The sequence below is a fragment of the Podarcis tiliguerta genome (assembly GCF_965153285.1).
Source record: "Podarcis tiliguerta genome assembly, chromosome: 3".
Taxonomy (NCBI): domain Eukaryota; kingdom Metazoa; phylum Chordata; class Lepidosauria; order Squamata; family Lacertidae; genus Podarcis; species Podarcis tiliguerta.
The window spans coordinates 116,374,269-116,390,631 of NC_139536.1; positions in this window are offsets into that span (position 1 = coordinate 116,374,269).

A 16,363-nucleotide genomic window follows, 5' to 3' on the forward strand; every position below is an offset into this window, starting at 1 on the left:
TGTTTGGGAGTACTGTACTGTCATTTTGACTCAAGAAAATCACCATTTTATAGTTGAAATCGGGGGGGGGGGGATACAGTAAATGGACAAAAGTACAAAGATTCACAAAATGTTTAGGGGTCTGTGTCCCCCCAGTTCCAGCCAGACATCTTGACTGTTCTAGCTGTAATGAGGTCCACAGTACTTGTCACTCAGGGGCTCACCCAAGACAATTTTGCCATAAGGCCAGTGGCGGGGAAGGGTCGACTCTGTTATAAAAAACCTTCCAGTGGAGGCAACCACAGAAAATACCCAGGCCTGATCCCGTTGAACATTACAGCTTGCCCAATTCTGGGCCAACTGACAGCACCCACCCTGTGAGGGAATCAGGCACAGATAGCACTGGGGATTGTTGCAGTCCCCCGGGTCTTAGTTCAAAACTTTTACCACTACACCAGGGGTCTGCAACCTTTAAGACAAAAAGAGCCACTTGGACCCGTTTCCGAAGGGGAAAAAAACTGGGAGCCGCAAAACCCGTCATTATAAAAATACCTTTTTTTCACTTTTTTATTATTTTTTTGTTTGACCCCTCAGAATTACTCCTCCTCATAGAAATAAACGTTAAATTAACAAGTTACCTTTTTTTTTTTTTTAATATAATTTTTATTCAATTTACAAATAAGACAAATTAATACAATTCAAACAATTTATAAAACCATTCTCTCATTTTTTGACTTCCCTCAACTTGACTGATACTCCTTCCCTTCTCAATTTTCCACACATTTCTTAGTTCTTATCTACTTCTTAAATTAAATCTGCTTTCAATCCATAATTTTAACTTTCTTTTTTACAAAGCTTCGCTAAACGTTACAAGCGTTATTTGTTTTTCACCTAAATTATGCATATATTCTGAAAATTTTTCCCATTCTTCAATAAATCTCTGATCTCGTCGATTCCTAATTCTTCCTGTCATTCTATCCAGTTCTGCAAAGTCCATCATTTTCATTCTCCATTCTTCCAGTGTTGGTAGTTCTTCTTGTTTCCATTTCTGGGCTAACAATATTCTCGCTGCTGTTACTGCGTACAAAAATAATTTCCTATCTTTCTTGTTTATCTCATTTCTCACAATACCTAGCAGGAATGCTTCTGGCTTCTTAACAAATGTATACTTAAACAAGTTACCTTTTTGTGTGTGTGTGTGTTCTTCACTCCCCTTCAAAACAGTGACCAGCGTACATGCCCCCTTTCAATGCAGTGACCAGCGTACATGCCCCTTACAATGTAGTCGGCGGGTGGGCGGGAAGGTGACGTCGGGATGGTGCATGACTAACGCACGCACCGCCCCATGCGACGTCACAGCCAGTACAGCACCCGCCACAGTGGGGAGTGTCGGGGCGCACAATGTGCTGCCTCCCCTCGCTAGTATCCGCCCCGGAGCCGCGGCAAAGGTGTAAAAGAGCCACATGCGGCTCCGGAGCCGCGGGTTGCAGACCCCTGCACTACACCATGCAGTCTTTGTGATTTTGACATGAGCTTTTAAGAGTGTGTGGGACAATCTTAGCTGTAATCCTGTACACACTTTACTGGGAGTAAGTCCCACTGTGGTGTTTACCTTTGAGTAGAGATGTATGAGACTGCACCATTCATTACTCAATAAAGCCAACTGTTTTTATTTCTCCTCATGCATACACTTTGTAAGAAAAACAAAAGCCACTGAAAGGCTACCATGGTTTTAAATCAGAGGTACTGTAATCTTTATGTATTTACAATGGTTCAGCTAAGCTGCCTGGTAGATGCTGGCCAAACTCCTGTGGATTTTTTGGCAACAACATTGAGACCTAAACTATATGCACTATAGCTTAGGAAAGTCAAGATCAAGTCTCAGCAGTTTTTAAGTGAACAAATGTTCACTTAAGCTAAGCATAGCCAAGCCTGTGGTTTAGTGTTCTACCAGAATCACTATTATGAGGCTACTTGATTTGCCTTTCTGGAGATGGCCAGCCCTATTACTGGACAAACTGTGATTTTGTTCAGAGTGTTCTGAACCTTCCTTAGAATAAAAAGAACAGAAGGTGAGAGCTGAAGTTGGAGAGAGGAGCCGAAAAGCTTGTTCAGACCTGCTTGTCATAGAATGATAGAACTGTACAGTTGGAAGGAACCCTGAGAGTCATCTAGTCCAATGCAGGAATCTCAACTAAAGCATCCATGACAGATGGCCATCCAACCTCTGCTTAAAAACCTCTAAGCCAAGAAATTCCACAATCTCCTGAGGGAGACCATTCCACTGTTGAACAGCTCTTACCTTCTTACTGTCAGAAAGGTCTTCCTGATGCTTAGTCGGAATCTCCTTTCATGTAACTTGATAGGTTGGTTCAGGTCTTAGCCTCTGGAGCAGGAGAAAACAAAAACTTGCTCCCTCTTCCATGTGATAGCCCTTGAGCTATTTGAAGATGGCTTTCATATCTCCTCTCCATCTCCTCTTTTGTAGGCTAAACATCGGTACTAAACTCCCTCAACCTCATATGGCTTGGTTTCCAGACCCTTGATCATCTCTTCTGCACATGTTCCTTCTTGTCAATATTCTTCTTAAAGTGTGGCACCCAGAACTCACCACAGTACTCCAGATGTTGTCTGACCAAGGCAGAATACAGTGGTACTATGACTTCTTTGTGTAGGAGGTTCTTTATTTGTATATCGTCAAGATATATAGCCCAGTCTAGTGTGAGAATCTGATCAGCTATTGTATTGAATATACATTGTAAGCAACTTAGAACATTAGCAGGATTGTTATAAACTCGTGCAGTAAAGTTAATTTAAAGGGAATATAATGGGAAGTTAATAATTAGATACAAATTGGTTACACAGTAGGAAAAAGATACAAAATAAGGAACTGCAGAAAGGAGGGGAGGGAAGTTGAAGAAAATGTGGATTGATTATGTAAAGATTGTTTTTTCTGTCAAAATACATGTATGAAAAAAATTGGGGGGGGTTAAGGCAGAATACAGCAGTACTATTAATTCCATGTGTAGCTCTGGATTTGTGTATCTCCCAGTCTAGTGTGAGAATCTGATCAGAGAGACAGTAAATTGTGATATGTCTCAAATTTCATATCTTAAAAGAATGGCAGCTCTTTAATTGTAAAATGGATAAATGGATCTATTAGAAGAGGCTTCTACAATATGGCATAAAATAATGGTTAATTTTCTTAAGCAGGATGCTAAAAATGGAGGAACACTGGAAAGCAAAAATCATAGATGTTAAAAAGATGTGGAGAGAGAAATCTCCGCACCTGTTGAAATCCTCTTTTTTACAAAAATGTTCAGGTAGGGAAGCCATATCTTCCCAAACCTCTTCCCACTTCTCCATAGTTACCAAAGTCTGACAGACATGGCCAGCCAACAATTATCATTGTTATTCTAATGCTTGTAGTTAAAAATAAAATAAGATGGTGCAATTAGCTTAACATAATACTCCCAGAATAATGTTAGGGAAGTTTTGTTAGGGAAGAATAATGTAAGGGAATGTTGGCTCACCGGACCCCTTGATAGCATAATCCTTAAAGCACTTTGCCCATGCTAAGAACTTGTGAAGAGAATGGGCATAATGCCAGCAGCGTGTTTTGAAGATCAGTTCGTTAGACAATCTTCTATTTATGTCACTGACACTTTAACACCCACTGAATGTTTTGTCTGGCTCAGAAGAATTAGTACTACTGATTTAGAGCCCCTGTGTGTACACTGATTTGTTACACATAATAACTAAGTGTCATACAACACGTGCTACTTATCATGGTGTTGGCAAGCTGAAGTTCCCTCTTGTTCTTAGTGAACTCAATATTATTGACTGGTGGGAGCTTGTGCATAAGTGTATTTATTTCACTGTTACTATCTACTTAATACAAGCTTCAAATGCAGCTCTGTTATAACTGTCCATCTAGTATCCCTCTTAAGCAGTTGATTATGTGCTTGCAGAATTTTTGATTTGCTGTTATTTTTTTAAAGGCTTTTTAAAATAACACTGAAAACCCCCCACAAGGGTTTGCTGAGAGTTAACAATTTATGGTTTTTGAAAAATGCTTTCCCTACTCAAAACAAAGAGCCATATCAGTGTAAAGCATTATTATTATAATTCTAGGTCCATGCTGCTTCACAGGGATGAAAGATGCATAAGGCATTTTGACTGGAATTCAGAAGCAGCTCTCCTAGTGTTCCAGCTTTTCCTATGTTATGAATTATGCAGAATGCATTTGGAAGCTAAGAGTTGAAGTATTGCATTTAACTGTCATTGTGTTGAGATTGCCCAGCAATATACATGGCCTTTAAAAGCCTGACTCCGAAATGACAGAACTGTGTATGATTAAAAACCATGAAACTGCAGGTGAAGCAGCATTGAATGACTCTTAGGGACAAAAAAGATATGCAATGCTAAATGTGTCATTACCAAGCACATCAAAGTTTTAAACATTAAATAGCAGGTGCAAAGGCTTATTTTCCTCAGAACCGCAAAGAAGGGAATTGGCTTCCATGAACCTGATCCTAACCAACAGGGAAGAATTGGTTGATGAGGTGATGTGGATGTTGGAGAGAAATTCCTACTCCCTCGTAAAAATGTAAAGGACTCCCGGATGGTTAAGGCCAAGGCAACCAGCGTTTGTCCACAGCCAGCTTTCTAGGTCATGTGCCTAGCATGACTAAACCGCTTCTGGTGCAATGGGACACCATGACAGAAACCAGAGTGCACGGAAACGCTGTTTACCTTCCATCCGTTGGCAGTAAAACAAACAAACAAAGGTTCCAAACAACTTAAAAAGAAAGGTACAGTACTTGTTTTCCTTAGGAAAAGGAGCATGTAAAGATGCAGGCTGTAAAATCTTCCTTTTGGAAAGATTCAATTCATTCTGTTTTTCTTGAAACTGGGAGCCATTGGCTGTATGGGTCATTTGCTTTTTCCATGAAGCACATAGAGAAAAAGACTGAGCATGGTGGAGCAGAGCCTGTTGAGAGCCTGCTAAGCCACACCCACAAGTAAACTGAGTAGTGGGAACATTAGGTTTCATGATGAGAAAGAAAAACCCAAATGTAGTCAAACGTGCACTGGAAAGCTGCAACTTTCAAAAATATAGTGGCTACGACAACTTAAATTTGCCTAACTCTGTGTTGGATTATGGCAAGTATCTTCTTTTTTCTCTTTGGCGATCCCTTGTAGCTGAGTAAGATTCTCTTCCATGAACATGATCTTAGCAGTGAGTCCGTAAGTGACTGCAGAACCTCCTCCTCTATGGCAAGTATACTTACCCTTCCGAAGGCTGTGCTTTATACATGAATAAAGTATTCAGTCCTTGTTTCAATTCACCTACTATGTGCATAAGCCCACCTGTGTATAACTTGAGGTTATCACCTGGGCACCCATCTAGGCCATCATTTGGTGGTGTGCTAACATTACAAGCAAATGGGTCAACTTGGACCAAAGACTTAAAACGCGTTGACAGGCACAGCATGGGTAGGAGCTATACATGTGTTCCATGTTATTCTAAAAATGAGTTCTGAGATCATTAATGAGAAGGCAATTGGTATATAACCAGTGCAATGCTGCAATTTATTTTTCTTGACAATTGACACAGAAGAAGCATATCCATTGCAATTTTTGCACATGGTGAATTTGAGGAAATTCTCTTTACTTTCTGACAGTGTGGAGTTAGAACAGCACTGTTTCTGGATTCCCTCACCCCTCCGCTAGAACAGTTGACAGATTCTTGAGTTTCCAAAGACTCTCTCCTACTCTTTGACCTTATGGCAGGATCTTGGCTGCCTTCATGAGCTATTGAATGCACAGATCCAGGACTTTCTTTATAGCATTTCTTTGGCTCACTAACTGTTACAGGCCACAACAGGAATCTAATGAGGAACACATACCAAATTCTTGGACAGAATGACCCATACCAAAAGAAAAAATGCTGTTACTATTTTTCTATATAACATCCAGATTGGGGAAAGGGACAGGGAGGTTAGTGCGGTTTATTTCTTTTCTTTAAGCAGAAAAAACTATGGGAGGCAGCAGTAAGAAGAAGAAGAAGAAGAAGAAGAAGAAGAAGAAGAAGAAGAAGAAGAAGAAGACGACATCAAGGGATGTTTGTATGTAGATGGATTCTGATATTTTGTTCACAATTCCAAGAATTTTGTAATTGGCAGTTTAAACACCAACAAAGGAAGAGCAAAACAAAATATACCTTCCCAACATAAAATAAATACCTCATTTCCATTTTCTCTTCTAATCCCCTACCCAAGTTTACTACTGCAGGGTACTTACCAACCACTGAGAAAGTTTAAACCCAAATGGAATAGCACTTTATACTGTCAAGTTTCCAGTCACTGACTGTGGGTGAATTGGGGCTCTTAGTGATACTACTATACACAACATCATGGAATGAACCTGTGGCTCTCCAGATGTTGGATACCACCACCCATCAGACCCAGCCAGCATAGCTATGTATGCCCTGTTGAGCTTGCTGGAAGAAAGCTTAGCTCCTGTTAGAGGAATAAGTTATAAATAGGATGATCCTAGGGTTGCCAGATCTCCAGCATCCCAAAGCCAGGACTCAAGGGGTGGCATGCAGAGATGCCATGGGCTGCCAGCTCTCAAGAGAATTAAGATCAAAAGCCTCGTTTCTTAACTTAAGGATTATCAGGAGATAAGAGAACACGTTCATGATTGGCTGCAACATCGTCAATTACATGAGGTTTTCAAAGAAGACAAGAAGAAAGGATTTGGTTACACCATATCTAGATTTCAAAGAGAAATTGTAGATGATGATGATGATAAATTTCTAAAGAAAAGGTATAATTTATTGTTAGAATGGGAGACTAAAGATGAAGAAGTCAAATTTATAATGCTCAAATGGGCAGAAGATATAGGACATAATACACAAATGGAAGACTGGGAAAAACTATGGAAAGTTAATTTAAAATTTACTGGTTGTATATTGTTAAGAGAGAATTATATGATTGGATTTGCCAGCAGCATTAGTTAACAGTTCAGCCAAGGTTGATTTAATGCTTGCTTAATCAGAAATTTGTCCACTACTTTTCTGCTGAAGAAACAGACCTTCCAAAAATTTACCTCTGAGGATCCTATCACATGACAGCTCAATTAGTTGTTCTTTTTGTACATACAACAACTAATTGAACTGTCATGTGATAGGATCCTCAGAGGTAAATAGAACAACTAATTGAACTGTCATGTGATAGGATCCTCAGAGGTAAATTTTTGGAAGTGAATTTATCTGAATTTTGGTTTCATGTTATCAAAATTTCTTGGTAGCCAAAATAGGCTTTATCAAGATTAAAATTTTTAAAATATTCATAATCTGTTATATCGAATGCTTTCACCATACCATAAATGTTGGGAACCACTCATCTAATGTGGTAACATTTCAGATTGATGTATTAAACATCAAACAATTTGATCATTAACAAAAATGAATAGATTTGGGATGCCTGTATTGTGGAAGTGAAACTCATGCAAAGAATAGTGTGTTTTGGAATAATTGTCTTACACCTAAATGGTACATGACTAGACATGGTCTCCACCATCTATAGCTTGATGGCTGCGTGTTGCCATTCAAACCTCAGACTCATAAATAAAACCAAGTGTCTGCCTCCAGCATTCGTTTAGCAGCACCTCTGACATTAATTTGTAAGGCGGGGGGAGGAGTATTCTTAAAACTCAGGAAGGGAAAGGTATGGAATGTAGTGTGGAATGTGGTGTCACCAGATCAAATCTTTGAAAATAAAATGTATTTTCTGGGTCTCAGGGATAGTTACAGTGTAGTTGAACGCCCAGTACAATAACCCCACCCAATGACGGAGAAAGTGCATTAGAAAACCCATAGAAAAGATAAAAGCATAATGACTTTACAGTGAGAACATCTGCTGCTACTACTACTATTGTAACTAGGCCAAATTCACCCAAAATGTTTCCACCATTTTTAAAGCAATCATAGCACTGAATCCATTAGTGCGTCAGGCGTAGCACAGTAACAATTTTGTACTCTATGTATCCTTAAAGTGCAGTCGTACCTTGTTTCTCAAACATAATCCATTCTGGAAGTCCATTCGATTCCCAAAACAGTTTGAAAACCAAGACGCAGCTTCCGATTGTTCTTCAGGAGCTTCCTGCACTCAAGCAGAAGCCACATCAGATGTTTGGCTTCCGAAAAACGTTCAAAAACTGGAACACACACTTCTGGGTTTTCAGTGTTTGGGAGCCAAAACGTACAAGTATCACAGCATTTGAGAACCAAGGTATGAGTGTATATGAAGTCAGCGGCGGAGCTAACTGATTGGGCACCCAAAGTGGCACACATGCCGTGCACCCGGGGGCGGGGTGATTGACAGGGCGGTGATCCGCCTGGGGGGCGATCAGTGTAGCAGTGATCCGCCCGGGGGGATTTTGTCACCCCCCTCAGGGATAACACCTGGGGCAAATCACCCCCACCCACCCCTTCCTACGCCCCTGGATGAAGTTCTGTCTGCATGGCTGGCTTTCTTGCAAGTTCCTGTTACGTGCAGAGAAAAGTGTGTGTGATATCACCATAATCTGTGTTTGGAAATTCATGTGATGCTAGTCCTAATTCCAGAACAATTCAGCCCTCATACAACACAGCGCAGGGAACAGGGGTGGATCTACTATGAAACTAATGAAGGGTCCCTAATCCTGGAGGAGCCCCAGAAGCAACTTTAGTCCACATTTACTTTTAAAAAATTGGTCTAGTAGGTACAATTTGAGTCACACAACTTGTTGATTAATCTCTGGTTGTAGATATTTCAACAAACCCAAAGTTTGAGAATCAATAGCACTGGTGTTGTAAAGGTTGTTGAAAGCAAGACCACTGAAGAAGATAACAGTGGTTACCCAGACCTTGTTGCTGGTTGTGAAGGGCCTTCCATAACAGTTCATGTTTCAGGTCCCCCCAAATGTATGTTCACCACTGGCATGACCCCAGCAGAGACAGTAAAGTAGACTAAACTCCAGTTTTAGAGGAGTCGGGGGTGCCAACTTGAATAAAATATTGGGGGGGGGGCAGGTAAGCCCCACTCTGCAGAATTGATCACATGACAGGGCACACCCATACCAAGTGAATGGCAATGCCCATCAACTGGGGGGGGGGCTTCCCCCTCAAGTATTTTATTGGGGTGGCAGAAGGGGCCTCAGCCCCTAGGGGTTGGCTCCTATGAGAGGAGCTGTAAGAAAACCTCGTGGGTGTGTGTGAGAGGGAGAGAGAGAGAGAGAAAGAGAGAGAGAGAGTATTCCACACAATGCAGATCTTGCAAGTGGGAGAGTTTAGATTTTTAAAAGGCTAGTTTAGCCTTAAAAAAAAACAAGCTCAGTTTTCCTAGGTTAAAAAGGTTAGGCTATTTTTGTAGGTGAGAAAAGGCTGAACTGAAAGTTGAGCATTCAGTTCATCTTAAATTCTGCTAAAATCTAGTCTAGCTCATCAAAGCTGGTAACTTGCACTTTCAATAGAGGACTGTCTTCAGTTAAGAAGCAAACTTTCCCCCTATTATTTAAAAAGTTTTTTAACAGGACTCTGAGGAAAACTGACCTTTTCCACAAGGAGTTACTACACAGCCCAGGAAACTGATACAAGCCCGTCTCACTTTTCAAATTACAGTGGTACCTCCGTTTATAAACTTATTTCATTCCGGAAGCCCGTTCTTACACCGAAAACATTCTTAAACCGAGGTGCGCTTTCCCCAATGAGGCTTCCATTCATCTTCCAGGGCAAAATTTGCTAGCCGGAACACCTACTTCCGGTTTTGCAGAGTACGTTGTCCGAATCGTTAATTAAAAGGATTGTTCTTAGACCAAGGTAGGACTGTACTAATCTCCAGTGCTTTCTTTTCCTTCTTACTTTTTAGAAAACAAGGTGCCCATGCTCACCATTAAATGGTTACAGTGTCACATTTTAAACATTTTTTTTTGGGGGGGGGTGCCAGTACTGTTTGCCTTTGAGTACCCCCAGGGGGAAAAGCACTGCTACTTTCAGGAATTGGAGCCACACATCCTGACCTAGCCTGCTCCATGAGCAGCAGGGAGCCTCAGCTGATTCAGGGTTCATCCACACTTCTGCCAGTTCCATGCCTAGAAAGCAGGGGTCTGAGAGGTTTTCTGCTTGTCCCACCGCTTTGCTGACTCAGAGCAAACGTCAGTCCATGGAAAACCCCACTGATGTTTGCTCCAATTCAGCAGTAAAGAGCAGGTTTCCCAAGTGGAAGTGTGGATGACCCCTAAATGCCCCTCTCCCGGCTGACAAAGTGTCAAGGTGAGTTAAGCAACTGAGAGGGCTCTGCTTTCTATATTTATATGCTTGTCAAGTTCCTCCAGGCTACTGTTGCAGTTTGTATGCTTGCAAATCACCCTACTTGTACTCTTTTGTTTTCTAACTGTCTGAAATCATTCCAGAGCTCCAACTGGAATGTATTATTAAATACTCTTTTTCTCACAGCAAAACTACAAGAAAAGAATATTGAGTTGTCTAATTCAATGCCAATATATCTGTGAGCCTCAGCAAGGCTGTCTGAGTGAATTGAAATGATTTTTCCAGTTCTAATTTATCACCCAAAGCAGAAAGTCAAAGATCTTGCTGTGGTGGAATTCATGAGTCTCACTTTGGGCATTAATTACATCAGAAACAGGAAACAGGAAGCATAACTCACACTCTGCAATCCAGTAACGAATGAAATGTGAACTAGCCCTTTTGTATATCCCTTGTAGTATATGGCATGGCAGACTAAGAAGCCCTCTGCTTCTTTTTTAACTTATTGCATGCACCACTCATGTGACACACATGCTATGCCCAGACAGGGACACTCTCTTGCAAATGATCACATGAGGGTCCTCCCATTTTTTCACTCAATATATTCATTGCTATTTGACACCTTGCTACCCACACCAAAATGCAGAGCTGTCAGAAAATATCCTGTATATGGGTTTGTTCATTTTTTGTCCCTCCCTTCAATAATCCCTCCCTCAGTTATTTTACAGGTTGAAACTGTAGAGTCTTTCAAAAATGTAAATATCATCAGCAAGGAGGGAGAGAGTCTGGTAATTGTTGCCAACTAGGATTTTCCCCAAAGAGAGAGATTTTTCCAGGGACCACAGCAGCAGAAGAAGTAAGGTGGTTGTTGTTTTAAAGCAGAATCAAATTTAAGGGAGTGTGACCAGTTTGGTTGCACTGGGCATGGAACCTCAGGGATGCCACAACTATGATTTAGAATGAAGTGCGAGAGCTGGGGAGGGTGTGTGTTGAATTTTGGCATTACATAGAGTGCCCCTGAAATTTGATATCCCAAGGTTCATGTTATGTACTGAGTTGAATAGGATCCAAACTGCAGCAGTCTGATTGGTCCTAGAACAATAGGATCCAAATTGCAGCAGTCTGATTGGTCCTAGAACAATGCAGCAGTATGATTGGTTGGCAGGAACCACCCAATCATGCTCCAGATATAAGTGAATCCACAACCTGATTGGCTTACAGTAGAATTCCAGAATTAGCCAAACATGTGCAACCCATTGTGTAAATAATGTATATAAAGCAGATACTTTGAGGGGACTTCCATTCATTCCTCCTCACCACTATGAGCTGAATAAAGAGCATGAAATCACTTTGCGACTCTGAGTATATTTCAGTTCAGCACTGGCATGAAGAATATCTGACTTGGCAGTGCCTGTGCAGAAGATCAGAGGACTGTAGTTGGTCACAAGCTGAACATGATTCAGCAGTGTGATTTGTTAGCAAAAAAGCTAAGGCATTTTTAATGTGCATTAACAGAACTTTAGTTTCCATGTCACAAAAACTAAAAGAGAAAGAATAATGATGGGGGGGGGGAGGGAGAGAGAATAACAGCATTCTTCAAAGGGCTGTCACAGAGAAGAAGGCAAAGAGTTGGCAGGACTAAATCTAATAAGTTCCAGTTACAAAATGATAGATTTATTTGAGCATGAAGAGAAATTTACTGATGGTAAGAGCATTGGAACCATTACCTACAATGAGTGATTTATTAATTAAATGTATACCCCACCTTTCCTCCCAGAGGAGTACGGGGCTCCCCCTTCCTGGAAATCTTCAGGCAAAGGCTTGACAGCCATAAACTGACAAACGTCTGAGCTTCCATGTAGGCAAGTCTTCCAGAATAGCACACACAAACTGTACGGAATGAGGAAATGATTGCATTTATTTATTTGTTTATTTAAAACATTTGAAGATCATTCTTCTATCAGCTAAAAGAGCTGAACAATTAACAATTAACAACAGCAAGGCTGCTAAAACAATCGAAACAAAACAGCAACACAATGAAAAGAAAGAATAGCCCACACAAGCAACTCATCCAAATTCCTGCTTGAAAATGAAAGTTCAAAACTACTGGACTTAGCTTTGGCACATAATTAATCAAACAGCGAGGATCAGACTGAAAATTGATGTTTTAGCTACCGTATTTTTCGCTCTATAGGACGCACTTTTTCCCCTTCAAAAATGAAGGAGAAATGTGTGTGCGTCCTATGGAGCGAAGACGCTATAGTCCTGCGACCCTCTCCCGGCTGGAAAGGTGACGCACGGCTATGGCAGGAGCCTCTATAGCCGCGTGCCACCTCTCCAGCCGGAAGAGCTCGCGCGGGGCTAAAGCAGCCCCCCGCGACCCTCTCCTGGCTGGAGAGGTGACGCGTGCCTATAGCATGAGCCTCTATAGGCGCGCGTCACCTCTCCAGCAGGGAGAGCGCGCGCGGGGCTAAAGCAGCCCCCCGCGACCCTCTCCTGGCTGGAGAGGTGACGCGTGCCTATAGCATGAGCCTCTATAGGCGCGCGTCACCTCTCCAGCAGGGAGAGAGCGCGCGGGGCTAAAGCAGCCCCCCGCGACCCTCTCCTGGCTGGAGAGGTGACGCGTGCCTATAGCATGAGCCTCTATAGGCGCGCGTCACCTCTCCAGCAGGGAGAGAGCGCGCGGGGCTAAAGCAGCCCCCCGCGACCCTCTCCTGGCTGGAGAGGTGACGCGTGCCTATAGCATGAGCCTCTATAGGCGCGCGTCACCTCTCCAGCAGGGAGAGAGCGCGCGGGGCTAAAGCAGCCCCCCGCGACCCTCTCCTGGCTGGAGAGGTGACGCGTGCCTATAGCATGAGCCTCTATAGGCGCGCGTCACCTCTCCAGCAGGGAGAGCGCGCGGGGGGCTAAAGCAGCCCCCCGCGACCCTCTCCTGGCTGGAGAGGTGACGCGTGCCTATAGCATGAGCCTCTATAGGCGCGCGTCACCTCTCCAGCAGGGAGAGCGCGCGCGGGGCTAAAGCAGCCCCCCGCGACCCTCTCCTGGCTGGAGAGGTGACGCGTGCCTATAGCATGAGCCTCTATAGGCACGCGTCACCTCTCCAGCAGGGAGAGAGCGCGCGGGGCTAAAGCAGCCCCCCGCGACCCTCTCCTGGCTGGAGAGGTGACGCGTGCCTATAGCATGAGCCTCTATAGGCGCGCGTCACCTCTCCAGCAGGGAGAGCGCGCGCGGGGCTAAAGCAGCCCCCCGCGACCCTCTCCTGGCTGGAGAGGTGACGCGTGCCTATAGCATGAGCCTCTATAGGCACGCGTCACCTCTCCAGCAGGGAGAGAGCGCGCGGGGCTAAAGCAGCCCCCCGCGACCCTCTCCTGGCTGGAGAGGTGACGCGTGCCTATAGCATGAGCCTCTATAGGTGCGCGTCACCTCTCCAGCAGGGAGAGCGCGCGCGGGGCTAAAGCAGCCCCCCGCGACCCTCTCCTGGCTGGAGAGGTGACGCGTGCCTATAGCATGAGCCTCTATAGGCGCGCGTCACCTCTCCAGCAGGGAGAGCGCGCGCGGGGCTAAAGCAGCCCCCCGCGACCCTCTCCTGGCTGGAGAGGTGACGCGTGCCTATAGCATGAGCCTCTATAGGCGCGCGTCACCTCTCCAGCAGGGAGAGAGCGCGCGGGGCTAAAGCAGCCCCCCGCGACCCTCTCCTGGCTGGAGAGGTGACGCGTGCCTATAGCATGAGCCTCTATAGGTGCGCGTCACCTCTCCAGCCGGGAGAGCGCGCGCGGGGCTAAAGCGGGCTTTTGCGGGAGGTGGGGGAATTCCCCCACCTCCCAGGAAAGCCAAGAGAAGCCGTGCAGCCCTTTTAAAGTGCTCACGGCTTCTGCCGGTTTTGCGGGAGGTGGGGGAATTCCCCCACTTCCCAGGAAAGCCAGGAGAAGCCACGATCTCTTTAAAGGGGTTGCGTGGCTTCTGCGGGCTTTTGGGAGAGGTGAGGGAATTCCCCCACCTCCCAGTAAAGCCAGGAAAGCCCTGCGCAGCGTCTCCCGGCAAGGAGAGGCTGCACGGGGCTAAAGGGGAAGCCATCCCGCTCTCTGCCTTGGCTTCCTCCATAGCTGCGCGCGACCCCTCCGGCAAGGAGAGGCTGCACGGGGCTATGGATTCTTTAGCCCTGCGCAGCGTCTCCTGGCAAGGAGAGGTTGCGCTGGGCTAAAGAGGAAGCCAAAACATCGAGCGGGATCCATCCTGCTCTCTGCCTTGGCTTCCTCCATAGCCGCGCACAACCCCTCTGGCAGGGAGAGGTTGTGCGTAGCCTGTACGCTGCTCTTTGGTGCTGGGGCGGGGGGAAATATTTTTTTTCTTGATTTCCCCCCCTAAAAACTGGGTGCGCCCTATGGTCCGGTGCGCCCTATGGTGCGAAAAATACGGTATATTATTACATTTTATAACAGATATGTAATCACAGCAGTCCTCTTTAGGCATTAAAAAATTATCAGCATGTAGGAGATGCAGAGTCCTATAGACCAGCCCCACTCCTCCCACCCCTGATTTTTCTGCATTGAGCTGCAAGGTCTTAAGCTTGTTTGCATGCATGCAGTTACAAGCCTTTGTGCAATCCAGAGCCCTAGGTCACTGGGAGTTCCTGAGCACATGGAAGCTTTTCCTTTCATTCAGACAAACATGCTACCTTCAGACATGGCCAACTCAACGTGGCAAGGTTGAAGGTGGGGCAGGGCTGGCACACACAGCTCTATGCCTCCTACATCCTTAGAATTTTAGAATGTCCTAAAATGGTTAGTGAGTACATTTGACCGTAAAGCAGTTGACAGCAGCAAGAATTGCCCTTGCGCAATAATGGCTACTTAAAACATTTTTTGTATACCTGTTGTCTTTGTCCATGGAGTTTTCTTGGCAGGGATATGGGAATGGCTTGCTCCAGGTGGGTCACATTTGGTCAAAACTCTCCACTATGACCTATCCGTCTTGGGTGGCCCGGCACGACATAGCTCATAGCTTCATAGCTTCTCTGAGTTATTCATGAAACATACTTAAAACACTGAGTTACAGAAAAACATCCAGAATTAAGATTGCCGGAGGAATCAACAACCTCAGATATGAAGATGACACAACCTTGATGGCAGAAAGTGAGGAGGAATTAAAAAACCTTTTAATGAGGGTGAAAGAGAGCGCAAAATATGGTCTGAAGGTCAACATAAAAAAAAAACAAAAAAACTAAGCAGAGACATCACCTTGCCAACCAAGGTCTGTATAGTTCAAGCTATGGTTTTCCCAGTAGTGATGTATGGAAGTGAGAGCTGGACCATAAAGAAGGCTGATCGCTGAAGAATTGATGCTTTTGAATTATGGTGCTGGAGGAGACTCTTGAGAGTCCCATGGACTGCAAGAAGATCAAACCTATCCATTCTTAAGAAAATCATCCCTGAGTGCTCATTGGAAGAACAGATCATGAAGCTGAGGCTCCAATACTTTGGCCACCTTATGAGAAGAGAAGACTCCCTGGAAAAGTCCCTGATGTTGGGAAAGATTGAGGGCACAAGGAGAAGGGGATGACAGAGGACAAGATGGTTGGACAGTGTTCTCGAAGCTACAAACATGTGTTTGACCAAACTGCAGCAGTGGAAGATAGGAATGCCTAGCTTGCTCTGGTCCATGGGGTCACAAAGAGTCGGACACGACTAAACGACTAAACAACAACAACACTTAAAACACTGCAAATTTCACAAATTAACCAATGAACAGATGATTTTGAGAATAACTGGACAAAATATGTCTGACCATTCTAAAAGGAAGTGAACACTTGGTAAGTTAAAGTGACTCCTGACCATTAGGTCCAGTCGCGGACGACTCTGGGGTTGCGGCACTCATCTCGCTTTTTTGGCCGAGGGAGCTGGCGTACAGATTCCAGGTCATGTGGCCAGCATGACTAAGCCACTTCTGGAGAACCAGAGCAGCGCATGGAAACGCCGTTTACCTTCCAGCCGGAGCGGTACCTATTTATCTACTTCATTTTGACGTACTTTTGAACTGCTAGTTTGGCAGAAGCAGAGACTGAGCAACGGG